This window comes from Calliphora vicina, chromosome 4 (assembly GCF_958450345.1).
Source record: "Calliphora vicina chromosome 4, idCalVici1.1, whole genome shotgun sequence".
NCBI classification, from domain to species: domain Eukaryota; kingdom Metazoa; phylum Arthropoda; class Insecta; order Diptera; family Calliphoridae; genus Calliphora; species Calliphora vicina.
In genome coordinates this window covers 112,452,984-112,478,006 of record NC_088783.1, presented here as the reverse complement: position 1 = coordinate 112,478,006, position 25,023 = coordinate 112,452,984, and the positions used below count along the sequence as shown (strand labels likewise).

General features: G+C 21.9%; 1 protein-coding gene across 2 annotated transcripts in view; it reads left to right on the top strand.

Moving 5' to 3' along the window:
• bif (bifocal) overlaps positions 1-25,023 on the top strand; it is an 89,336-nt gene that overhangs the window by 13,827 nt on the left and 50,486 nt on the right. The window lies entirely within an intron of this gene.

Here is a 25,023-nt window from a genome sequence, read left to right as displayed (position 1 = left end):
ATGGTTACTCGTTTAGAATTTCATAATTTTTGGTAAATTTCTTATACAAATTAATTTGAAGTTAATTTAAAGTCATTTGGATGAAATAACGAGTAATTTTCAAAGTGGTTACTTTTGTTAATTTTTAGTTTATGATAAAATTGCTGCTATAAATTGATTAGTCAACATTTTTATAGAAACTGAAATATATATTTTAGACGAATAACGATTACTTAAACAAATTTTAAACAGTTACTCGTTTAAAATTTCATAATTTTTGGTAAATTTCTTCTACAAATTAATTTAAAGTTAATTTTAAGTTATTTGGATGAAGTAACGTATAATTTTAAAATTGGTTACTTTTTGCTAATTTTGATTTTATGTGAAAATTACTGCTATAAATTGATTACTCAAATATTTTTATGGAAACAGAGACATGTATTTTAGACGAAAAACGATTACTTAAACAAATTTTAAACGGTTACTCGTTTAGAATTTCATAATTTTTGGTAAATTTCTTATACAAATTAATTTAAAACTAATTTAAAGTCATTTGGCTAAAGTATCGTATAATTTTCAAACTGGTTACTTTTTGGATTTTTTTTTGTCAACTTTACTTAAAATAATTAAATAAGATTAATTTTTTTTTAAGAAAACATTGATTTTCGATTCTATAAATTTTTTTTATAAAATCATTCAATTACCCCTATAAATTATAAATTTTTGGGGATAAATAAATAAATTTTCAAGAATTTTTTTATTTAAAATGTCTAAAAAAACATTGAATTTCATTAAAATTATTTGAATAATAAATATTTCCAGGTAAATCAATAACTTTTCCCTTAGTTTACTTAAAAATCTAAGATTTTTGCCAAAATTAACTTTTCTGTGGGTAAATGTGTTGAATATGTGGGCATTAACAAAATCTGTAATCTGGCAGCTTTGTGCTTTGTTGTAATGTATTAGTATGACAGTGTTATAACAGTTTATGTTAAAATGGCAATGTAGCAATATTTTTTAAAGCATACTTTTAGGATGTAAATAAAATACTACTACATTTTGTTGGTGTTTACTGTAAAAAAAGCTGAAAATGATAGTAAGAGCAATTATTTTGCATAATAATCATTTTAAGGCATTATAATTGATTAAGTTTTATATTTATTAGCTTTGTGCAAATTTTGTAATTAATTATTTTTAGTTTTTGAATAGAATAAATAATATATTTGCTATAATTTAGTAATAAAAAGTAGAGGACTTATTTATAATAAATTTTTAAATTTATTTAAGGTTTATAAAACGAATTTTGTAGGGAAATTTTGTGTTATAAATCTTTTTTTATAAAATTAAAAATTGATTATGAATTAGGAGGAGCAGGAGTTTAAACAATTGATTAAAATGTTAGTAAATTCTGGAGATTATTATTAGATTTTAAAGTAGTTTTTAACTATTTTTTTCATATGTAATATTGATTTGATAATAATTAATACTTTTTGAATATTGGAAAAATATTCAATAATTTTTGAAATTTATTGTAATCTAATTTTTTATAATACAATAAAATCAATAAAATAAAAACAAACGGTTAAAAAAATTTACAATTTAATGAATTTTAATACATATTTTATGTAAATTTCTAAAATTTCAACCTTCTGTCATTATTAAATTAATGTTTTTCTGCAAATAATTAATTGTTAATAGTATTTTATTTTTATTGCAAATAAATTAAATTAAATTTTTCGAAATTAATAAATTTTAATTTTAAAAATTTTGCGATTTTTTTTATTCAAAATATTTTAATACAAACTTGTTATTTTTAATTGAAAAATTTTAATATTTATATTTTTTTTTATATGATTTTTTTCTATTTGTAATTTTTTTTTTAATTTTTCTTTACCTTTTTTCATTTAATTCACATTTTCTTTATTTATATGCTAATATATTTTTGTTTAATCCTCTAAAACATTTTGCTTTGCGGTTTTTGTGCCGCCCACACCTTAAATTTCTCTCACAAATTTTGTGTTTATTCCATGTAGTTATAATTTTTTCTCTTAATCCCATCAACAAATGGCCCATTTTGCTGCTGCGGTATCATCAATAACATTAATGTACAATTATTGTAACCACAATCTAATGTTGTTGCATAATTCACTTGTTTACTCTAATTTCAATAACAATTTGATACATTTTTATGGGGCTCTAAAAAAATTGTTGCCAATTTTTTTTATATTGTAAAGCAGGTGGTTATGGTTTATTGTGGGTTTGGCAAGGAGCTATAGGGTTACCAATTATAAAATTGACACGCCTGTCGGGCTTAATTAAATAAATGTTTTATTAAAATTATAAAATATAAAGTTTAAAATTGTTTTTTTACAAGATTTTATGGGAGATTAAAAGAATTTGGGTTTAAGGCTAATAAAACATTTATTAATAATATTGTTGTTGATTATTTTTAAGGTAATATGGTTTAAAACTTAAAGAATCTGCTTTAAAATAAGTGATATCAAAAATCGCCAATATATGACACTGGCAACCACATGTTTGAGGTTTATAACGGTTTATTACAGTGCTACCATATTAGCAAAGCTACCAGACTCTAATTTCAATTATAACGGTTTTTTACAGTGTTACCATATCAGTAAAGCTATCAGACTCTAATTTAATCATGTTTAATTAAATAAGGAAGATTATATCTGTTTTTTTTGGACAATTTCAACCTTTTTATATAAAAACAGTTTAAAGTTTTGTTTTCTTTTTAAAAAAAAGAGAAAGTGAATTTATTTTTAGTTTTTTTTTTGAACTTTTCTGCCAAAATAAATATCTTTGCGACAATCTTGATCATTAGCAATTGAAGATTTCAAAAAAAAAACATTTAGCTTTTTTTTAACTTTTTGCTGTGAAAACAATGTCAACTTTAAGACATTTGTTGATGGTTTTTTTTTCAATTTCAACAATTACTTACAATTAAATGAAATTCTAACTATAAAATCAAAATCAAAAGAAAGAAGATTTCAAAACAATTCATTGATTTAAGACATTGACCTACAATTAATTGTGGCTACAACACAGACGCCAAGATACATATTAAAATGATGACAGACATCACAACAATATAAAAAAAATAATGCTAAAACTTCTTGCTTTCATTTAATAGTCTTGAAAGCAGAAAAATTAACAGAACAATAATAACAATATAAAGATTAATGATCTTGAACACAAATAATGTCAGCGTAACATGTTTGTTATTGTTATACTTTGACAAAGTTACCACTCATTTTACTATCTTTAAACTACCAACAATAAACAACTCTTCGCTTTGTTTACCTTATTAATAATAAAAAAGTACTTTATATTATTTGTACTGCTACTGCTTGTACATATTTACTTCTTAACGTGTGACTGATCACATCATTTTTTTTATAATAAACAAAATAAATATCATTAAAATTATAGCAATCATAAAAAAAGTCATTTAATTTTTTGTTAATAAACAAAACGAAAATATTTTTTTTAAAGATATTTACTTAAATAACGTTTCAATTTTATATTATTTTGTGTTTAAAAAAAATGCAAAATTGTAGTGCTATGGCACGTTTCTTTCTTTTTTATTTCAATCTTCGTGTTGAGATAATTTAGAAAAAGATCATGTTGAAAAACTTTTTATATACTACATACAACAATTTCAGTAAAATGTTTATGCATTAATTATAACGGAAGAAAGAATTTTTTTTTTCTACAATATAAAAATTTCTTATAACAATTCACACGTTAAAATGAAATAAAATAAAACAATTTGCATAAAATTTTTATTATTTTGAAAAGTTGATTGTTTACAGCTCATCAAGGGGGTTTTATAATTGAGATGGACAGCTTAAAGAGGAGGAAAACTTGGTGTTAATAAAAAGAAAATTTATGTAACAAAAAACAAACAAAGATTTTCAAAAGAATTTATAAGCTTATAAAACATTTATGCAAAATGAAGACAGACTTAAGTCTGGAAATTTATTTTAAATACTTTGTCATTTAAAAACTATTCTATTAAGAATTAATAATATAAAATGCATTTAAAACACTTTGTATTTGAAAATTTTCATATTTTATTTGTTTGCGTAATGAAATTATAGTCTGGTAGCTTTATTGATGTGGTAACACTGTAAGAAACCGTTATAAACATTAACCACATGGCTGCCAGTGTGATATATTGGCGATTTTTGAGCTAACGCATGGTGTTTTTAATGATTTGTTAATTTTTCATTTAAAATTGCTATATTTCAGTTATTTTTGTCTCTGTTTATGTATAATACCAAATTCAAAGGAAAAATCAGTAAAAAAAAATAATTTTGGAAAAAATTTAAAAAAAAACTGACAGTTTAAAAATTATTATTTTGAGAATAGTTCTTTAATAATAAAAGAAAACAAAATTCGTTAAATTCGAATGAAAATATTCATAATTGCTATGAAATTTGTGATTTTCTACAAAAAATTTCCCTAAAAAAGGAGATAAAATCCAAAAATATTTACGAAAGCGGCTTCTGGCGGCACTCAAACATAAAACCCCCACATACACATATTTAATGAAAAATATAAATAATTAACAATCAAAAATAAAACCCTTACATTACACATATTTAATGCAAAATATAAATAATTGACACTAAACTAGGCGATTTTATAGAAAATCATCTGACCGGGATTTTAATATTGTTTAATTATTAAAATTATTTAGGTTTTAATCAAGAAGACTTAAATTTTATGAAATATAAATTTTTAAGTTTAATTTATTTTTTTTAATTTAATATGAATGTTAGAAAATAAAATTAGACTCTGGTAGCTTTTATTAATATGGTAACGCCATCTGGTAACACTGTTAAAGTAACCAACCAACATGGCTGTCAGTGTGATATATTAGCGATTTATTTTAACGATTTTTCTAGCTATTTTCATTGGTGAACAGGAGATTTTGCAATTATTTCTTAAAAAGTGACTATTTTAAATTTTTCAGTTTAATTTAGGCTTTTGGATTTAATATGAATGATTGAAAAGAAACTTAGACTCTGGTAGCTTTTATTATTATGGTAACGCCTTCTGGTAACACTGTTAAAGTAATCAACGTTGCCAACATGGCTGCCAGTGTGATATATTAGCGATTTTTCTAATGATTATTCTAGCGATTTTCTAACATTGGTAAACAGGAGATTTTGCGATTATTTCTTAAAAAGTGGCGATTTTCTGATATTTATGTATAAATACACATTTTAAAGTAAAAAATCGAAATATTAGGAATCGAAGAAAATCGAAAGAAAATAAAATTCGTTTATTTTTAATTAAAAGAGCAATTTGTGTAGTATATAGGCCTTTATTTAAGAATAAAACATTTAAAGCTTATTTTTTACAATTTTATTTTAAAATATGGAAATTTTCTTTTGCATTAAATTTTATTTTTTTACAATTTTATTTCAAAATATGGAAATTTTCTTTTACATTAGTAGTATTCCTTGAAACAAACACAATACCCAATTTACATATTGTGGTAACCTTGTTCCATTATCACTGCAGTAGTTTAATGGGTTACAAAATATTGCAACTCTGCAATTGTTTACATTTTTCAAAGTCAAAAAATTATTAATAAAAAAAATCCCAAAAATTAATGGAAATTTTATATAAAACCAGCTTATTTATAATAATATTGCATTAGAAATCGTGTTTATACAAAAACAAAACCATTAAATCAATAACAACAAAAATAAATGTAAAGTTTTTTGTATGTTTTTTATAATTTCAAAAAAAAAATATGTAAATCTTATCTCATTGAAGTTTGTAACAAACACTCATAGCTGGCTTGTATTAAAAAAAATTTTTCTTCTCCATTTCTTTGTTTAAACAAAAAAATTTACTTCAACAAGTTAATCCATCATAAATAACTTGGAAGCTTGAGTATTATTATCGTGACTCCCAGACACCAAGCCAGAGAGTGTTTTTTTTTTCATTTCTTTTTCCATTATTTGTTGCATTTTGTGTATTTAATACTTGAAATTTTCAAGTAGATCTCATTATAGTCAACAATGCAAGTAAACATGGCTGTTGCATTCATTTATGGTACATGTTAATTTAATGTTTGTTGTTGTAGTATCTGTTGTTTTAATAATATTAACGGTTTATTAACAAAGATTTGTTAAGAAAAAAAAATGCATAATAAATATTTGGGTTTCATAAATTAATTTGTTGTAAAAAGAAAATAAAAGAAAGGTAATTAAAAACAGTGGTTATCTATAAATAAAAATCATATAAATCTATTAATATTAAATTTATAAATTTTAGCCTTAAACTTAAACTTGAAATTGTTAATTAAACTTAAGCTTTAAACATCAGCTTAATTAATACTTTTTTAAAGCAAGTTGGCATCTCTAGAACAATGAGAGCTGTTATGATTCTTCTTCTTAACAATGAGAAAGAACTCTTCTTCTGCTTAATGAAGCATGAGATAACTGTTATATCTAATGCTACCAGATGTATGAAAGTTGGCATCTCTAGAACAATGAGAGCTATTAATGGGAACTGTACTTCTTCTTCTTCTTAACAATGAGAAATGAGATAAATGTTATATAAAGCTGCCAGATGTATGAAAGTTAGAAAGTGCGACTGTTTTAGGTTAGAATTTTTAATTGTATAACTATTTTGATAATTTTTTTGTGTATATTTGTTAAACCAAAAAGAAAACTAAATTATTTAATAACAAAAATTTAATTTCTGGGCAGTTTTTACAAATTTGTTTCCAAATTTCTCATGATTACATTATAAAACTGAGAAAATTTTTAAAGATTTAGTTAACAAAGTTAAACAATTCAATAAGAAACCTAAACATTTATTTTTTGTAATTTTTTTTTTTAAAAAGAATTATTGAAAATATTTTGGTTAATTTTTATTCGAGAATAATTTTTTTAAATTTTTTTTTTCTGAAACAATTTTATTAATGAGAAAAAACAATTTGGAAACAATTTTTTTGGTAAAAAAAATCTAGGGTTAAAAGATATTTTTCCCGGTTTTTTACCCATAAAGGTCCCAATTACTATGGCGTTGGAAAGGTCTTTGAAATTTCTATCATTTGATATCCATGTTGTCCATATTAATAACTTAATAATCCAGATATAGATAAATTAAAGGTAAAAAAGGTAGTCGTGGTTTTTTGCTTATATCTCAGCCATTTATGGGCCGATTTTCATAGCAACCGGACCGGAACTATAACGGTTATATTGATGTATAAATAATGTATATAAGTTATTTGGGGGATACCGAAAGTTGATTTCAACATACAGAATGACAGATTTCAACATATCGACTCCGCTATCTATAAATGAAAAATGTACAATTAATCTTTGTTTAACCTAAAACATTTAACTTGTTCATCATTTATTTGCCTTTAAAATTATTGATTTTTGTTTTGATATTTAAAATTCTAAATTCCTTTGTAATTTGTAGAGAACACAAGAAATATTTCAACAAAAAAAACCCTCCATAAATCTGACACAAAAGAACGATAAGAATTTCAACAATTTTTAATACATACAACAAATATGCAAAACAAACAAAAAACCATAAATTAGCGTTGAAATAATATTTCAGTTATTGTGGAAACCATAAAAAATATAAGTATGCAGATTTTTTTTTTAACAAATTTTAAAACGGTCAACAAAAGACTATAAAAATTAACACCTTGGTTTTTTTTTCATACGTACTATAAATGCAATAATAGTAAAGTATGATATTGATTAAATGTATATTTAAATGGTTAAAGAAAATAAGGTTTAAATGATTTTGATAATTTTTTTACTTCTTTTCATTAATTTCCTTTAAATTTAAATAATTATCTAGTATTAAGAACACTTATGACTGTGTTTAAACTAAATAATCATTATTTAATGAAATTTACTTGAAAATATATTATTTAGCATATTGGCAACTCATTGCAAACAGCTTTAATATTGGCAACCTCTCTGCTTTGTTTACATGAGTATTTACCGTTATTGTTTTGTTTGTTTTGATTTGCTTTAATACTCCTTGAAAGAAATTGAGTGTGCGTGATGTTGTTGTTGTTATCAATTAATACTCCTGCTAAAAAATGTTTGTTTTTAATATTAAACGACAATTTACCGTTGTTTCTTTCTTTGTTTTGATTTGCTTCATTACTCCTGAGCAAAATGATGAGTAGGTGTGTGTGTGTTGTTGTTATTAGCTTAGGTGAGTGTTGTGCTTAATTTTTGACACACTTTTTTTGCCATATTTATTTACCTTTTACTTTTCAAAAAGAAGCCTCAACTTTATTGAAATGGTATTATAGTTTTGCATACCATTTTTATTACTCATCTTAAGGGTATTACAAAATGCTAAAAGCTAATCAATATGCGTGTATGTGTCCAGATTCCCTAATGACTTGAATTCCCCCCCCCCAACAAAAATTTTGGTTTTAAAAAATACCTACCAATAACAAAAGAAAAACAATAAGATTAAAAAAATTGTGTCATTAAAATATAAAAATAACAAGTTTTTTTGTTCATTATTTTACAAAAAAGTTGCGTGCATTTTTTGTGTGTGACTGGGGCTGTGTTGAAATTAATCTCTGTTTTTAAACCAAAAAAAAATTGACATTTGACAATACAGGCAGACCATTATTGACAGTTTATGTTTATTGTTGTAATGCATTTATGTTGTTGTTAAATTAAGCATACGAGTTTGTTGTTGGTTTTTTTTTGGAGAGTGTAGAGTCCAGATTTGTTGTAATAAAACAGTGGTGGGAGCTTTGCATGTTGAAAAAGAGGATGTGTATTGAAAGATTTTGTTGTTTTTGTTGTAAATATAAGAAAACAATATGGAGATGATAAGAAAACCAACGTTATACTATAAGCAAATGTGGGGCAATAAGTTTAACAGGAAATTTTAAAACAAAATCAAGAAGAAGTAAAAGAATAAAGTGCAAGCAAACGATTAAAACTTTAGATTAAAGGAAAATTTTAAAAGAAATAAATTTTATACAATAAAAAAAAATATTAAAAATAAAAATTTCCATATAATATCAATATTTTTATAATAGACATGCTAAAATAAACACTTTGGCATATTTTGAAAATTTTCGAAATTAAGTTCGAATTTTCGAACAAGCTTCAAAATGTAAAATATGGCATATTTGTTATGAAAACTAAATAAACTAAGAATCTAGAAGAAAAATAAAACATTTTAAGGCATAAAAACTAATTTCGAATTTATTTAAAATCTTCGAAATTTAATTTTCTTATGAATTTATAGAAATTCTCTTATTTTTTAATATTTTTATAATAAACAAAATAAAACAAACATTTTGACATATTTAGAAACTTTTCGAAATTAAGTTCGAATTTTCGAATTTGGTTAAAAATTATAAAATTTGGCATATTTGTTTTGAAATCTAAATAAACTAAGAATCTAGAAGAAAAATAAAAGATTTTTAGGCCTAAAAACTAATTTCGAATTTATTTAAAATCTTCGAAATTTAATTTTCTTATGAATTTATAGAAATTTTCTTAAATGTTTGTTATTTTTATAATAAACAAAATAAAAGAAACATTTTGGCATTATTAGAAAATTTTCGAAATTAAGTTCGAATTTTCGAACAAGCTTCAAAATGTAAAATATGGCTTATTTGTTTTGAAAACTGAATAAACTAAGAATCTAGATGAAATTTTTAGGCATAAAAACTAATTTCGAATTTATATTGAATCTTCGAAATTTTATTTTCTTATGAATTTATAGAAATTCTCTTATATTTTTAATATTTCTATAATAAACTAGATAAAAGAAACATTTTGACATATTTAGAAACTTTTCGAAATTAAGTTCGAATTTTCGAATTTGGTTAAAAATATTAAAATTTGGCATATTTGTTTTGAAAACTAAATAAACTAAGAATCTAGAAGAAAAATAAAACATTTTTAGGCATAAAAACTAATTTCGAATTTATATTAAATCTTTGAAATTAAATTTTCTTATGAATTTATAGAAATTCTCTTATATTTTTAATATTTTTATAATAAACTAAATAAAAGAAACATTTTGAGATATTTAAAAATTTTTCGAAATTAAGTTCGAATTTTCGAACTTGGTTAAAAATATTAAAATTTGGCATATTTGTTTTGAAAACTAAATAATACAATAATATAGAAGAAATATAAAACATTTTTAGGCATAAAAACTAATTTCGAATTTAAATTGAATCTTCGAAATTTAATTTTCTTATGAATTTATAGAAATTCTCTTATATTTTTAATATTTTTATAATAAACAAAATAAAACAAACATTTTGACATATTTAAAAAATTTTCGAAATTAAGTTCGAATTTTCGAATTGGGTTAAAAATATTAAAATTTGCCTTATTTGCTTTGAAAACTAAATAAACTAAGAATCTAGAAGAAAAATAAAACATTTTTAGGCATAAAAACTAATTTCGAATTAAGATTGAATCTTCGAAATTTAATTTTCTTATGAATTTATAGAAATTCTCTTATATTTTTAATATTTTTATAATAAACTAGCTCAAAGAAACATTTTGAGACATTTAAACAATTTTCGAAATTAAGTTCGAATTTTCGAATTTGGTTAAAAATTATAAAATTTGGCATATTTGTTTTGAAAACTAAATAAACTAAGAATCTAGAAGACAAATAAAACATTTTAATTTATGCCTAATTTCGAATTTAAATTGAATCTTCGAAATTTAATTGTCTTATGAAATTTTAGAAATTCTCTTATATTTTTAATATTTTTATAATAAACTAAATAAAAGAAACATTTTGACATATTTAGAAACTTTTCGAAGTTAAGTTCGAATTTTCGAACATGCTTCAAAATGTTAAAATTTGCCTTATTTGCTTTGAAAACTAAATAAACTAAGAATCTAGAAGAAAAATAAAACATTTTATGGCATAAAAAGTAATTTCGAATTTATTTAAAATCTTCGAAATTTAATTTTCTTATGAATTTATAGAAATTCTGTTATATTTTTGTTATTTTCATAATAAACAAAATAAAAGAAACATTTTGGCATTATTAGAAAATTTTCGAAATTAAGTTCGAATTTTCGAATTTGGTTAAAACTGATAAAATTTGGCATATTTGTTTTGAAAACTAAATAAACTAAGAATCTAGAAGAAAAATAAAACATTTTTAGGCATAAAACCTAATTTCGAATTTAGATTGAATCTTCGAAATTTAATTTTCTTATGAATTTATAGAAATTCTCTTATTTTTTTAATATTTTTATAATAAACAAAATAAAAGAAACATTTTGGCATTATTAGAAAATTTTCGAAATTAAGTTCGAATTTTCGAATGGTTAAAAATGTTAAAATTTGGCATATTTGTTTTGAAAACTAAATAAACTAAGAATCTAGAAGAAAAATAAAGGCATAAAAACTAATTTCGAATTAAGATTGAATCTTCGAAATTTAATTTTCTTATGAATTTATAGAATTTCTCTTATATTTTTAATATTTTTATAATAAACTAAATAAAAGAAGCAATTTGAGACATTTAAAAAATTTTCGAAATTAAGTTCGAATTTTCGAACAAGCTTCAAAATGTAAAATATGGCTTATTTGTTTTGAAAACTAAATAAACTAAGAATCTAGAAGAAAAATAAAACATTTTTAGGCATAAAAACTAATTTCGAATTTATTTAAAATCTTCGAAATTTAAGTTTCTTATGAATTTATAGAAATTCTCTTATATTTTTAATATTTATAGAATAGACTAAATAAAAGAAACATTTTAACATATTTAGAAACTTTTCGAAATTAAGTTCGAATTTTCGAATTTGGTTAAAAATTATAAAATTTGGCATATTTGTTTTGAAAACTAAATAAACTAAGAATCTAGAAGAAAAATAAAACATTTTTAGGCATAAAAACTAATTTCGAATTTAGATTGAATCTTCGAAAAGTAATTTTCTTATGAATTTATAGAAATTTTCTTAAATTTTTGTTATTTTTATAATAAACTAAATAAAAGAAACATTTTGAGACATTTAAAAAATTTTCGAAATTAATTTCGAATTTTCGAACTTGGTTAAAAATATTAAAATTTGGCATATTTGTTTTGAAAACTGAATAAACTAAGAATATAGAATAAAAATAAAACATTTTATGGCATAAAAACTAATTTCGAATATAGATTGAATCTTCGAAATTTAATTTTCTTATGAAATTATAGAAATTCTCTTACATTTTTAATATTTTTATAATAAACTAAATAAAAGAAACATTTTGACATATTTGAAAACTTTTCGAAATTAAGTTCGAATTTTCGAATTGGGGTAAAAATTATAAAATTTGGCATATTTGTTTTGAAAACTAAATAAACTAAGAATCTAGAAGAAAAATAAAACATTTTTAGGCATAAAAACTAATTTCGAATTTAGATTGAATCTTCGAAAAGTAATTTTCTTATGGAATAATATAAATTTTTTTATATTTTTGTTATTTTTATAATAAACAAAATAAAAGAAACATTTTGAGACATTAAAAAAATTTTCGAAATTAAGTTCGAATTTTCGAACTTGTTTAAAAATATTAAAATTTGGCATATTTGTTTTGAAAACTAAATAAACTAAGAATCTAGATGAAAAATAAAACATTTTTAGGCCTAAAAACTAATTTCGAATTTATTTAAAATCTTCGAAATTTAATTTTCTTATGAATTTATAGAAATTTTCTCAAATTTTTGTTATTTTTATAATAAACTAAATAAAAGAAACCTTTTGACATATTTAGAAACTTTTCGAAATTAAGTTCGAATTTTCGAATTTGGTTAAAAATGTTAAAAATTTTTATTTTTGTGCTAAAAACCTTTAAAATTTGACTTTAAAATATCAAAATATTTTATTTTAATTTTGTTTGTGTATGTTTTTGTGAAAAAAATCCCTTTATAATTAAAATTGTTATCTATTAATTTCTTCAAGTACTTATTAAGTTTTTAATTAGAAGTACATACTGACCAAATATTTTCAATATCTTTTATTTACTTTTTTTATATATGTATGTATACGACATATTTTACTTAGAAATTTTGTTAATTTATTTATTGGTTTCTTGATATCATTGTTTTTTTCGTTAAATTTTTTATTACTTTTATAGATTGTTTAGTTTTTGGTCTTAACAAGTTGTTGCTTCGTTTTGTATGCGATTCTTTTTTGTTATTTATTATCTACTACTATCTTTGTTTTGCAGTTGTTTTTGTTGTATTTGCTTTACTTTTTTTGTATAATTTATTTAGTGTTTATTATTTCTCAGCTGTAGTTTGTCACACGCAAATTGCTTTAAGTTTATATCTGTTTTATTTCTTTTAATAAATACGATTTATTTCATTAAAAAAAACTTTAGTTTTTTGTTTAGTAAATTAATTTATAAACACGTAGACAATTATGACCCTTTTTTTTTGTATATTTATATGAATAAAGAATGCATGTAAACAAAGCAATGTGTCAGAGATTATAATTAGTGTGTGTGTGTAGTGTTTATATTAGTGAGCACCACAAGGCTAGAGTTTGTTTTGTTTTTCTCATCACCTGTCAAGGTCAGCCTGCATTAAATTCATTGCACTAAAACAGGAGTGCTGCCATATGTCGTTATCATTGTTTATGTTGGTACCAGATGGTTAAAGGAGTTTTTAGGTTAATAGAAACAGATTTTTATGCATTTTTAAAGGATTTTAGTTATTTATTAAGTAAATAATATATTTTAATAGTTAATTCATTTAATGTAATGTTTTTAAATACAAACTTTCTAAATTTAAATAATTTTTAATTAAATTTAAAGGAAAAAAAATATTTTTTACAATTTTTTAAATTTTTCGTATCTCACTTGTTTTTGCCTTAGTTTATTATATTTAATTAAAATTTCCTTATATGTTTCTAACATGATTTTACACTTTTCCCAACCCTATAGGAAAAGTTGTGCTAACAAAATTCCAAACAAAAAGGGTGTGTTTATTTCATATACCTATAACAATAACTAAAGCTAATTACATACTCCTTAGGGGAAGAGATTTACACAGGGAGGTCAAAAAGTCCAGAAAAAATCTATATACCTACATATGACAATTTTATTATATGTATATTTATTTTTATAAAAAAAAACTCATTTGAAAAACACCCCCTCAAACAGTTTTAAACAAATGTGTTGACAATGATGACTCAACTCAACTTTTTTCAACAAAACCATATTGAAATTGTACTTTATGCTCTAGTATTGTACAAATAAGTACAAGACACCAAATTGTTATAGTTTTTTTTTTGTGTATGTTCTTAAATAAATAAAGAAGTGTGTTGTCAACTTTTATTATTATTATTATTTGAGTTTGCTTTCTTGTTGTTGCTTATTTAAAGATATGAAAAAAATATAAAAAAAACAAATTTTAAACATTTTAACAGAAAAGTTTAAAAATATAGTAGACATTTAAAAAAACATTTTACTGAGATTTATTGACTTGAAAAATTTCGAGTTTAAAAAATTTTAATTCTGATTTTTTTTTCTTCAAAAATTTTGAGTAAATTTTTATTTTTCAATATTTGGAAAATTGAGATTCTAAAGAGATTTTAAAATTATTGTAATTAACTGTGATTTATTTCTCTTTCAGCAATCTTAAAAATTTGTGAATTTTAATTTCTTTTTCAAAATTTTGAGTCAAAATATTTTTCAATATTAGGAAAATTCAGATTCTAGAGGAATTTTGAAATAAATTTTTTTGATTTCTCTGCTGAAATTTCAAGGTTAAAAAAAAATTTAAATTCTGATTTTTTTTTAAAAAAATTTTGAGTCAAAAATTTTTTCAATATTTGAGGGATTCTGAGATTTATTAACTGTGATTCTCTCTGGAGAAATTTCAAGGTTAAAAAATGTAAATTCTGATTTTTTTCCTTAGAATTTTTTTCAATATTTGGAAAATTGAATTTTTTTCAATACTTGGAAAATTGAGTATTGCATTTTTTTTTAATTTAAAAAAAAATATTATTTTTCAAAATTTGCCTTATTGATATTCTAAAGGGATTTTGAAATAAATAAGCTTTCTTTTGGAATTTACAAATTAAATAAAGGTGAATTCGGATTTTTTTTTTCAAAATTTTCACCAGTAATTAAAAAAAAAAATTTCAAAATTTTTCTAAAAAAATTTTAAAGAGATTCTGAGATTTATTAACAGTTTTTCTCTCTCTGTAGAAATTTCAAAAATTTTAATTCTGATTTTTTTTTAAATTTTGAGTCAATTTTTTTTTTCAATATTTTGAAAATTGAGATTCTAGAGGGATTCTGAAATTAATCGCCAGTGATTTATCTTTGTGGAGGAATTTCAAGGTGAAAAATTTGGAAATTCGAGTTTTTTTTTCAAAATTTTGGGTGAAATTATTTTTTTAAAATTTGGCTATTAGGATTTTAAAGGGATTCTGAGAATAATGAGCTGGGATTTCTCATTCTGGAGGAATTTAAAGGTTAAATAAAGGTGAATTCAAATAAGCTGGGATTTCTCTTTCTTTTGGAATTTACAAATTAAATAAAGGTGAAGTCGGATTTTTTTCAAAATTTCAACCAATGTGGGAAATTAAAAAAAAAATTTCAAAATTTTTCTAAAAAAATTTTTTAAAGAATTCTGAGATTTATTAACAGTATTTCTCTCTCTGTAGAAATTTCAAAAATTTTAATTCTGATTTTTTTAAATTTTGAGTCAATTTTGTTTTTCAATATTTGGAAAATTGAGATTCTAGAGGGATTTTGAAATTAATCGCCAGTGAATTATCTTTGTAGAGGAATTTCAAGGTGAAACATTTTTAAATTCGAGTTTTTTTTTCAAAATTTTGGGTGAAATTTTTTTTAAAAAATTTGGCTATTAGGTTTCTAAAGGGATTCTGAGAATAATGAGCTGAGATTTCTCATTCTGGAAGAATTTATAGGTTAAATAAAGGTGAATTCGATCTTTCTGGGACAATTTTTCACTTCCAGGAGGAATTTCGATAGTTTTTTTCAAAATTTTGGTCCAAAATCTTTTCAAAATTTGCTTCGAATTATAAGCCATTAGGATTCTGAGAATAATAAATTGGTATTTCTCTTTCCTTTGGAATTTACTGGTTAAATAAAGTTGATTTCAGTTTTTAAAAAAAAAAATTGACACAAAAATATAGAAAATTGGAATTCTAAAGAGATTTTCAGATTTTCAGGGTAAAAAGATAGGAAATTCGAGTTTTTTTTTTTAAATTTTGTATCAACATTTTTTTGAATAGTTTGGCTATTGGGATTCTGAGAATAAGGAGCTATTATTTCTCCTTCTGGACGAATTTTTAGGGTAAATAAAGCTGAATTCGATCTTTTCGCGCTGTTTTGTTTTCAATTTTTTTTTTCCAAAAGTACGGAAAATTTGGATTCTAAAGAGATTTTGAGATTAATTGTCGGTAATTTCTCTTTCTAAGGAATTTCAAGGTGGAAATTTAATGAATTTGAAATTATTTTTCAAAATTTTGGTGTCAAATATTTTCAAAATTTTATTTAAAATTATGAGCTATTGGGATTCTAAGATTAATAAGCTGGGATTCTTTTTTTTTAAAAATTTTGAAAAATCCAGAATCTTAAGAAATTTGGAGATAATTTAATTGTGATTTATATTAGCTAAAGTATTTCAAGAATAAAAAATTTTCAGCTTGATCAATGTTTCTAAATCCCTATTTTTCTAAACACTTCTGTGAGTTATTTTTATTCTCTACTTCAGTTTCTTCTATAATGTGTGTTTTTGCAAAATGTGGATGCAGCACTTTTGTGTTTTCATAGCTGTCGTTTTGTGCCGTCGTCGTCGTCGTATCGTAAAGTACCAACTGTGTTTTCGCTTCTAATAAATGGAAATCTATAAGAATAAACAACAAAGACGGACATGAAAAATAACATGAACATGTTAAAGAAGCAACTAAAGAATAAGAATAATAACAATGTTCAGATGTGCAGAAATACAATCGTAATCAATAAATATGTAGACATTATTCATGAATTGTTAAGGCTGTTTTTTTTTATAACTCAACTGGAAAAGAAGAAAAACAAAAATATTGACAAAATGTAAAGAATCAGCTTTATTTTTTTTTTTTTTTTGAAAGCTTAACAAATAACTGACAATAAACAGCAACAGTTAAAAAGTACAGCAAGAAAAAGCACATAAAAAAACTTTAAAAAATAATAATCTAAAATATTTTAAATATATTTATTAACATTTTCTTTAATTGCTTATGTTTTTTATTAATTTTATTTCATTATTTTAACAAATTTTTATTAAAATTACTGTATTTTAAACAATTTCATTTATTCTTTACAAATCCCACACAATTTGTATTGTTACTTCACTAAAATTTCTTTCAGTGTACTCTTTACAATTCACAATACACCCTACAAACATTAAAAACACAACAAAGAGCAAAACAAAACAGCTATAAACACACTCACAATAATGTATACTCCGTGAAGAAGAAGAAGGAGAAACATCACAATGATTTATACTCCATGTTTACCAATCTCCCCATATGTAGTTGTTGTTGTAGTTGGTGTGTGTTATTGTTCTGATTAGAAAACAACAAGAACAAGATATCAATACATGAATTTATTGGCAAACATACACAGCAACATACATACAAACAGACAGACAGACTGGATGACCTGTCTGTCTGTCAATTGTATTTTTATTATTGTTGTTGTTTTTATCAAGAGTTCTTTATTTTTTTTCACATTTGTTCAATATGGTGGCTTTTATTTTTATTGTTGTGTTATCATTCTCATTGTATGTGTCAAAGTACATGATAAAATGGTCTGTTTGAGTTCTTTAAATAAAAAATCAATACCTAGTGGCAGGGAGTAACCATAATAAAGAGCAAATTTATTTGTTAGGTGTTTTTATTTTTTTGCCAAACAATTAAAGTTTTTGTTGTGTATTTTATAGATATACCTTTGGTGTATAATTAAAAGTGTTATCATTTTCAAAGTTAATAAATACTTTATTAAGTAAATATTAGGTGCTTGACTAATATTAAATATGTATTTAAAGCAAGAACTAATTAAAAGAAAATAAACCAAATTCTTAATAAGTTACAATAAGGAAATAGTTAAAGATTTAAGGGTTTAATTAAAGAGAGAAGGGGAGATAAGATAAAAAGAGAATTTAGCAGGAAAGGCCAAATGGCAAACAGTGTGTGGCCGTATTTAAGTACAATGGAAACTTTAACCAAATATTTAATGAAAATTAATTTTCAATTTTATATTACGGATAACCTTCCGGGTAACCATTTTTGGGAATTTCTTTAACTCTCTTGCTATTAAATGATCTTGTTTTGAAGTAGTTTTGCGAGATCTTCCTTCCAAATGTTGAATATCATGAAATTTTACTACTTCAAATCAAATTTACTTCTAATTTATAAGTTTAAAATGTAATTTTTATAAAAATTTATATTTAAAAAAATAGTAGTATTTTTAGTACTTTTTTTAAAAAGGCTTAAAATACCTAAAAATTTAGTTTTAAGCAGAAATATAATAATTTTAAACCAGTTTAAAGTGAAAATTTCTTAAAAATTTTATTTTAAAAAATAGTAGTATTTTTAATCCTTTTTTTAAAAAATGCAGCAAATTGTTCAAAAAATGTATTTTAACTGTGATGTTTAAATAGTTAAAATTTTCTACTACATATTTTGCAAAAAAAAATATGTTTAAAAAATAGTAGTATTTTTAGTAGTTATTTTTAAGTCTTAAAATTTCCAAAAATATATTTTTAAGCTGAAATTAAAAAGGTACTAAAAATATTTTTAAGCAATAGTAGTATTTTTTAAAATTCGGAAAAATATATTTTTATTTTTATATTTTTTAAGGTACTAAAAATATTTTTAAACAAAAACAAAATTTCTTTAATAATTTTAAATCAGTTTAAAGTGATATTTTCATAAAAAGTTTATTTAAAAATTAGTAGTATTTTTAGTACTTATTTTAAAAAGGTACTAAAAATATTTTTAAGCAAAAACAAAAGTTCTATAATAATTTTAAAGTGAAATTTTCATGAAAATTTTGTATAAAAAATTAGTAGTATTTTTAGTACTTATTTTAAAAAGGTACTAAAAATATTTTTAAGCAAAAACAAAAGTTCTATAATAATTTTAAAGTGAAATTTTCATGAAAAGTTTGTATAAAAAATTAGTAGTATTTTTAGTACTTTTTTTAAAAAAACTCAGCAAACAAAAAAAAATATCAATTTTTAAGATATTTTTGAAATTTACTACTACTTTATAAGTTTAAAATGTCGTTTTTATAAAAATGTATATTTTGAAAATAGTAGTATTTTTAGTACTTTTTTTAAAAAGGCTTACAATTTCCAAAAATTCTAAAATAAATGTTCTATAACGATTTTAAAGTAGTTTTAAATGAAATTTTCATTAAAATTGGTATTTTTAAAATAGTAGTATTTTTAGTAAATTTTTTAAAAAGGCTTAAAATTAACAAAAAAAATTTTTAAGCTAAAATAAAAGTTTTATAACTAATTTAAACCAGTTTAAAGTAAAATTTTCATAAGAAATGAATTTAAAAAAATAGTAGTATTTTTAGTACGCTTTTGAAAATTGCGCAAAATGTTAAAAAATTTATATTTTTAAGATATTTTGGTTTTAGTAATTTTTTCTGGTACAATTTTGTTTCAATAAAACTAAATTTTAATTTAGTTTGCTGAAATAATTTTAACAATTTGCCCACTTTATTTTTTTTTTTGAACCTTAACAAAATAACCCTAATTTACATATTTAATTAAAACCTTTGTCTCTGGTTATAAATAAACATACTTCATTCATTGTTACAAACAACCATTGTTTTCTGAAATAACTTTAAATAAAAAACAAAAGATAATATACAAAAGAGAAAAAAAAATTAGCCGGCCACCTTAATCTATATATATTTTATAGATTTGAGAAACAAGTGCTCTCAAAATTACCTCATGCTAAGCTAAAGAAATTAAACCGGTTGTAGTGATACATTTTTAATCATTAAAACAATGATAATCTTAAACACTCTCTCTCTATGAGGCGATGAGTAAAAATTAAACTCTTTGAGTTGGTCGTCTCTCTTGAATTTGCATATCAATTTTAATTGTCTTTTGTATGTGTGTGTTTTACTGCAATTTTTTGTGTACATGTTATAATTTGAGCAGGAATCAATAACAAAACAAACAAAAAAACCGTATTAAACACAACAAATACAAAAACAGCAACAACAACAATAAGGAATGAAAATATAAATAAAAAAAGGCAAATTGAAACAGACTAACTACCCTTATAATTGTATGAATTTATATTTGACTTTGAATATGATTTTTTATGCAAAAAAAGTTTAAGAATAAAATAAATTTAATAAAAATGAAAAAAGCTCAGCTGTTTGTTGTTAATTTAAAAATTTAAAAGCCTGCCTATAGAGCCAATAAGCCTTGAGTTGGTGGTTGTTACTCATTCTTATTAGAATTTTGCTTTGAATTTTGCAATCTACAAAAGGGTTAAGATTGGCTAGCAAATGGGGTTGATTTGATTATAAATTTATTTTCCTAATTCTTAACATATGTTTATTTACAATTGCAATTATGTTTTTATTTTTGGGGAAAATATGTGAGTCATTTATTTTGAGGTTTCATAAAACATTATTTTATTGATGATTAACTAAAACTTCGTACTAATTTGCGGTAAATCATTTTAATGGGTTGAAAAAACATAAAGAGTCAGTGGGAGAGAGAGAGAAAAAGGAAGGGAGAAGCTGTAAACAAGCCATTTGTCACAACATGGTGGCATTTTATTTATTTTTTTCTACTAGGTATGTTGTAAAATTAAGTTTTGTTATGTTTAAAAAGGATCTTTCAAGAAATGAGCACTTTTAAAAATAGTAGTATTTTTAGTACTTTTTTAACTATCACTAATATTAGTCGTTTTTTTCAAAATATGGTGGGAAATGAAGTTTTTTTATGTTTTAAATTGGAATTTTCATGAATAGAACGCTTTAAAAAATAGTAGTATTTTTAGTACCTTTTTAAAAACCAGTACTTTTAGATGTTTTTAACAAAATATTAGGTTTTATGATGTTTAAAATGGAATTTTCATGAATAGAACGCTTTAAAAAATAGTAGTATTTTTAGTACCTTTTTAAAAACCAATAATTTTAGTAGTTTTTTTTTCAAAATATTTTGGTAAATTAGGTTTTATGATGTTTAAAATCGAATTTTCATGGATATAAAACTTTTAAAAATAGTAGTATTTTTAGTACCTTTTTTAAAAAAAGGCTTAAAATTAACAAAAATTAGTTGTTTTTTCAAAATATTATATTTTTTTGATGTTTTAAATGAAATATTCATGAATAGAACGCTTTAAAAAATTGTAGTATTTTCAGTACCTTTTTAAAAACCAGTACTTTTAGGTGTTTTTAACAAAATATTAGTTTTTATGATGTTAAAATTTAATTTTCATTAAAAGAACTCTTTAAAAAATAGTATTATTTTTAGTACCTTTTTAAAAACCAATAATTTTAGTAGTTTTTTTTTCAAAATATCGTGGTAAATTAGGTTTTATGATGTTTAAAATCGAATTTTCATGGAAACAAAACTTTTAAAAATAGTAGTATTTTTAGTACCTTTTTTAAAAAGGCTTAAAATTAACAAAAATATGTTGTTTTTTCAAAATATTATATTTTTATGATGTTTAAAATGGAATTTTTATGAAAAGAACACTTTTAAAAAACAGTAGTATTTTTAGTACCTTTTTAAAAACCAGTACTTTTACGTGTTTTTAACAAAATATTATATTTTTATGATGTTTAAAATGGAATTTTCATTAAAAGAACTCTCTAAAAAATAGTAGTATTTTTAATACCTTTTTAAAAACCAATAATCTTCGTAGTTTTTTTTCAAAATATTGTGGTAAATTAAGTTTTATGATGTTTAAAATCAAATTTTCATGGAAACAAAACTTTTAAAAATAGTAGTATTTTTAGTACCTTTTTTAAAAAAGGCTTAAAATTAACAAAAATATGTTGTTTTTTCAAAATATTATATTTTTATGATGTTTAAAATGGAATTTTCATGAATAGAACGCTTTAAAAAATAGTAGTATTTTTAGTACCTTTTTAAAAACCAGTACTTTTAGGTGTTTTTAACAAAATATTAGTTTTTATTATGTTAAGATTTAATTTTCATTAAAAGAACTCTTTAAAAAATAGTAGTATTTTTAGTACCTTTTTAAAAACCAATAATTTTAGTAGTTTTTTTCAAAATATTGTGGTAAATTAGGTTTTATGATGTTTAAAATCAAATTTTCATGGAAATAAAACTTTTAAAAATAGTAGTATTTTTAGTACCTTTTTTAAAAAGGCTTAAAATTAACAAAAATATGTTTTTAAAGGAAAACAATGTTTGTTACTACTACTTAATGTTATTGCTAATAATTTCCATGAAAAATTATATTTAAAACTTAGTAGTATTTCTACTACCTTTTTTAAGAAGGCGTACCTCATTAAATAACATTCGTTTTTATATTCAAAATATGCTAAGAAATCAAGTTTTTTTATGTTTAAAGAGGATTTTTCAAGAAAACAGCACTTTTAAAAATAGTAGTATTTTTAGTACCTTTTTAAAAAAACGGCTTAAAATTAACAATAATATGTTTTTAAAGGAAAACAAAGTTTGTTACTACTACTTAATGGGTTTCATAAAAATTTATATTTAAAAAATAGTAGTATTTCTACTACCTTTTTTAAAAAGGCTTAATATTAACAAAAAACAGGTTTCTAAGTTTGTTACTACTGCTTAATGGGTTTAAAATGTAATTTTCATAAAAATTTATATTTAAAACTTAGTAGTATTTCTACTACCTTTTTTAAAAAGTCTTAAAATTTAAAAAATTTAAATTTTAAGCTAAAATTAAAGTTTGTTAACAAGTTTAAGCCCATTTAAAACGAAATTTTCTTAAAAAATTCAATTTAAAAAATAGTAGTATTTCTACTACTTTTTTAAAAAAAGCTACAAAAGTTCCAAAAATATGTTGCTTAATGAAATATTACCAATTTTAAACCAGTTTAAAAATATATTTCCATAAAAATTTTAACTCAAAAAATAGTAGTAGCTATTTCTACTACTTTTTAACAATGTTACAAAAGTCTTAAAAATATGTTGTTAGATGAAAAAATTATGTTGTTAATAATTCAAGGTGAAATTAAAGTGATATTTTCATATTTCAAAAATAGTAGTATTTGACTACTTTTTTAAAATAGGTTAAAAATCTCCAAAAATAAGTTTTTATAGAAAAGCATGGATTGTTAAAAATTTTAAAGCAATTTAAAGAGACCTTGGGCTATATAAAAAATTGTAGTATTTTTACTACTTTTTAAAAACTAAAGCAGAATTCGCAAAAATAGATTTTTAGTTGAAATAAATGTTTCTTTATAAATTTTAAGTTTGTTTAATGAACAATTATCTCATTTAAAAATAGTAGTATTTTACTACTTTTTAAAAAACTGCAGCAGAATTTCCAAAAATGCATTTTTTTGTTGAAACGAAAGTTTGTTTATAAATTTTAAGCCTGGTTAATGAACAATTATCTCATTTAAAAATAGTAGTAGTTTTACTACTTTTTAAAAAACTGCATCAGAATTCTTTTATTACTACTTTTTTAAAAACTACAGCAGAATGGCCAAAAATGTATTTTTTGTTGAAACAAAAGTTTGTTTATAAATTTTAAGCCTGATTAATAAGAAATTTTATTATTTAAAAATAGTAGTATTTTACTACTTTTTTAAAAACTGCAGCAAAATTCCCAAAAATTGATTTTTAGTTGAAAAACATTTTGGTTTATAAATTTTAAGTCTGTTTAATGATAAATTTACACATTTAAAAATAGTAGTAATTTACTACCTTTTTAAAAAACTGTAACAGAATTTCCAAATATGACTTTTTAGTTGAAATAAAAGTTTGTTTATAAATTTTAAGTTTGTTTAATAAGAAATTTTATTATTTAAAAAATAGTAGTATTTTACTACTTTTTTAAAAACTGTAACAGAATTTCCAAAAATTGATTTTTAGTTGAAAATAATGTTGGTTTATAATTTTTAAGCCTGCTTAATGACAAATTTTCTCATTTAAAAATAGTAGTATTTTACTACTTTTTAAAAATCTACACCAGAATGGCCAAAAATGTATTTTTAATTGAAATTAAAGTTAGTTTATAAATTTTAAGGCTGTTTAATGATTAATTTTCTCATTTAAAAATAGTAGTATTTTACTACTTTTTAAAAAACTGTAACAGAATTCCCAAAAATGCATTTTTTGTTGAAACAAAAGTTTGTTTATAAATTTTAAGGCTGCTTAATTAAAAATTTGCTCATTTAAAAATAGTAGTATTTTACTACCTTTTTAAAAAACTACAGAAGATGACAAAAAATGTTTTTTTAGTTGAAACAAAAGTTTATTTATAAATTTTAAGCCTGTTTAATGAAAAATTTTTTCATTTAAAAATAGTAGTATTTTACTACTTTTTAAAAATCTACAGCAGAATGGCCAAAAATGTATTTTTTGTTGAAACAAAAGTTAGTTTATAAATTTTAAGCCGGTTTAATGAACTGGTTTCTCATTTAAAAATAGTAGTATTTTTACTACTTTTTTAAAAACAGCAGCAGAATTCCCAAAAATGGATTTTTAGTTGAAAAAAATTTTGGTTTACAAATTTTGAGGCTGCTTAATGATAAATTTTCACATTTAAAAATAGTAGTATTTTACTACCTTTTTAAAAAACTGTAACAGAATTCCCAAAAATGCATTTTTTGTTGAAACAAAAGTTTGTTTATAAATTTTAAGCCTGTTTAATGATTAATTTTCTCATTTAAAAATAGTAGTATTTTTAGTACTTTTTTAAAACTGCAGCAGAATTCCCAAAAATTGATTTTTAGTTGAAAAAAAGTTTGTTTTATAAATTTTAAGCCTGTTTAATGATAAATTTTCACATT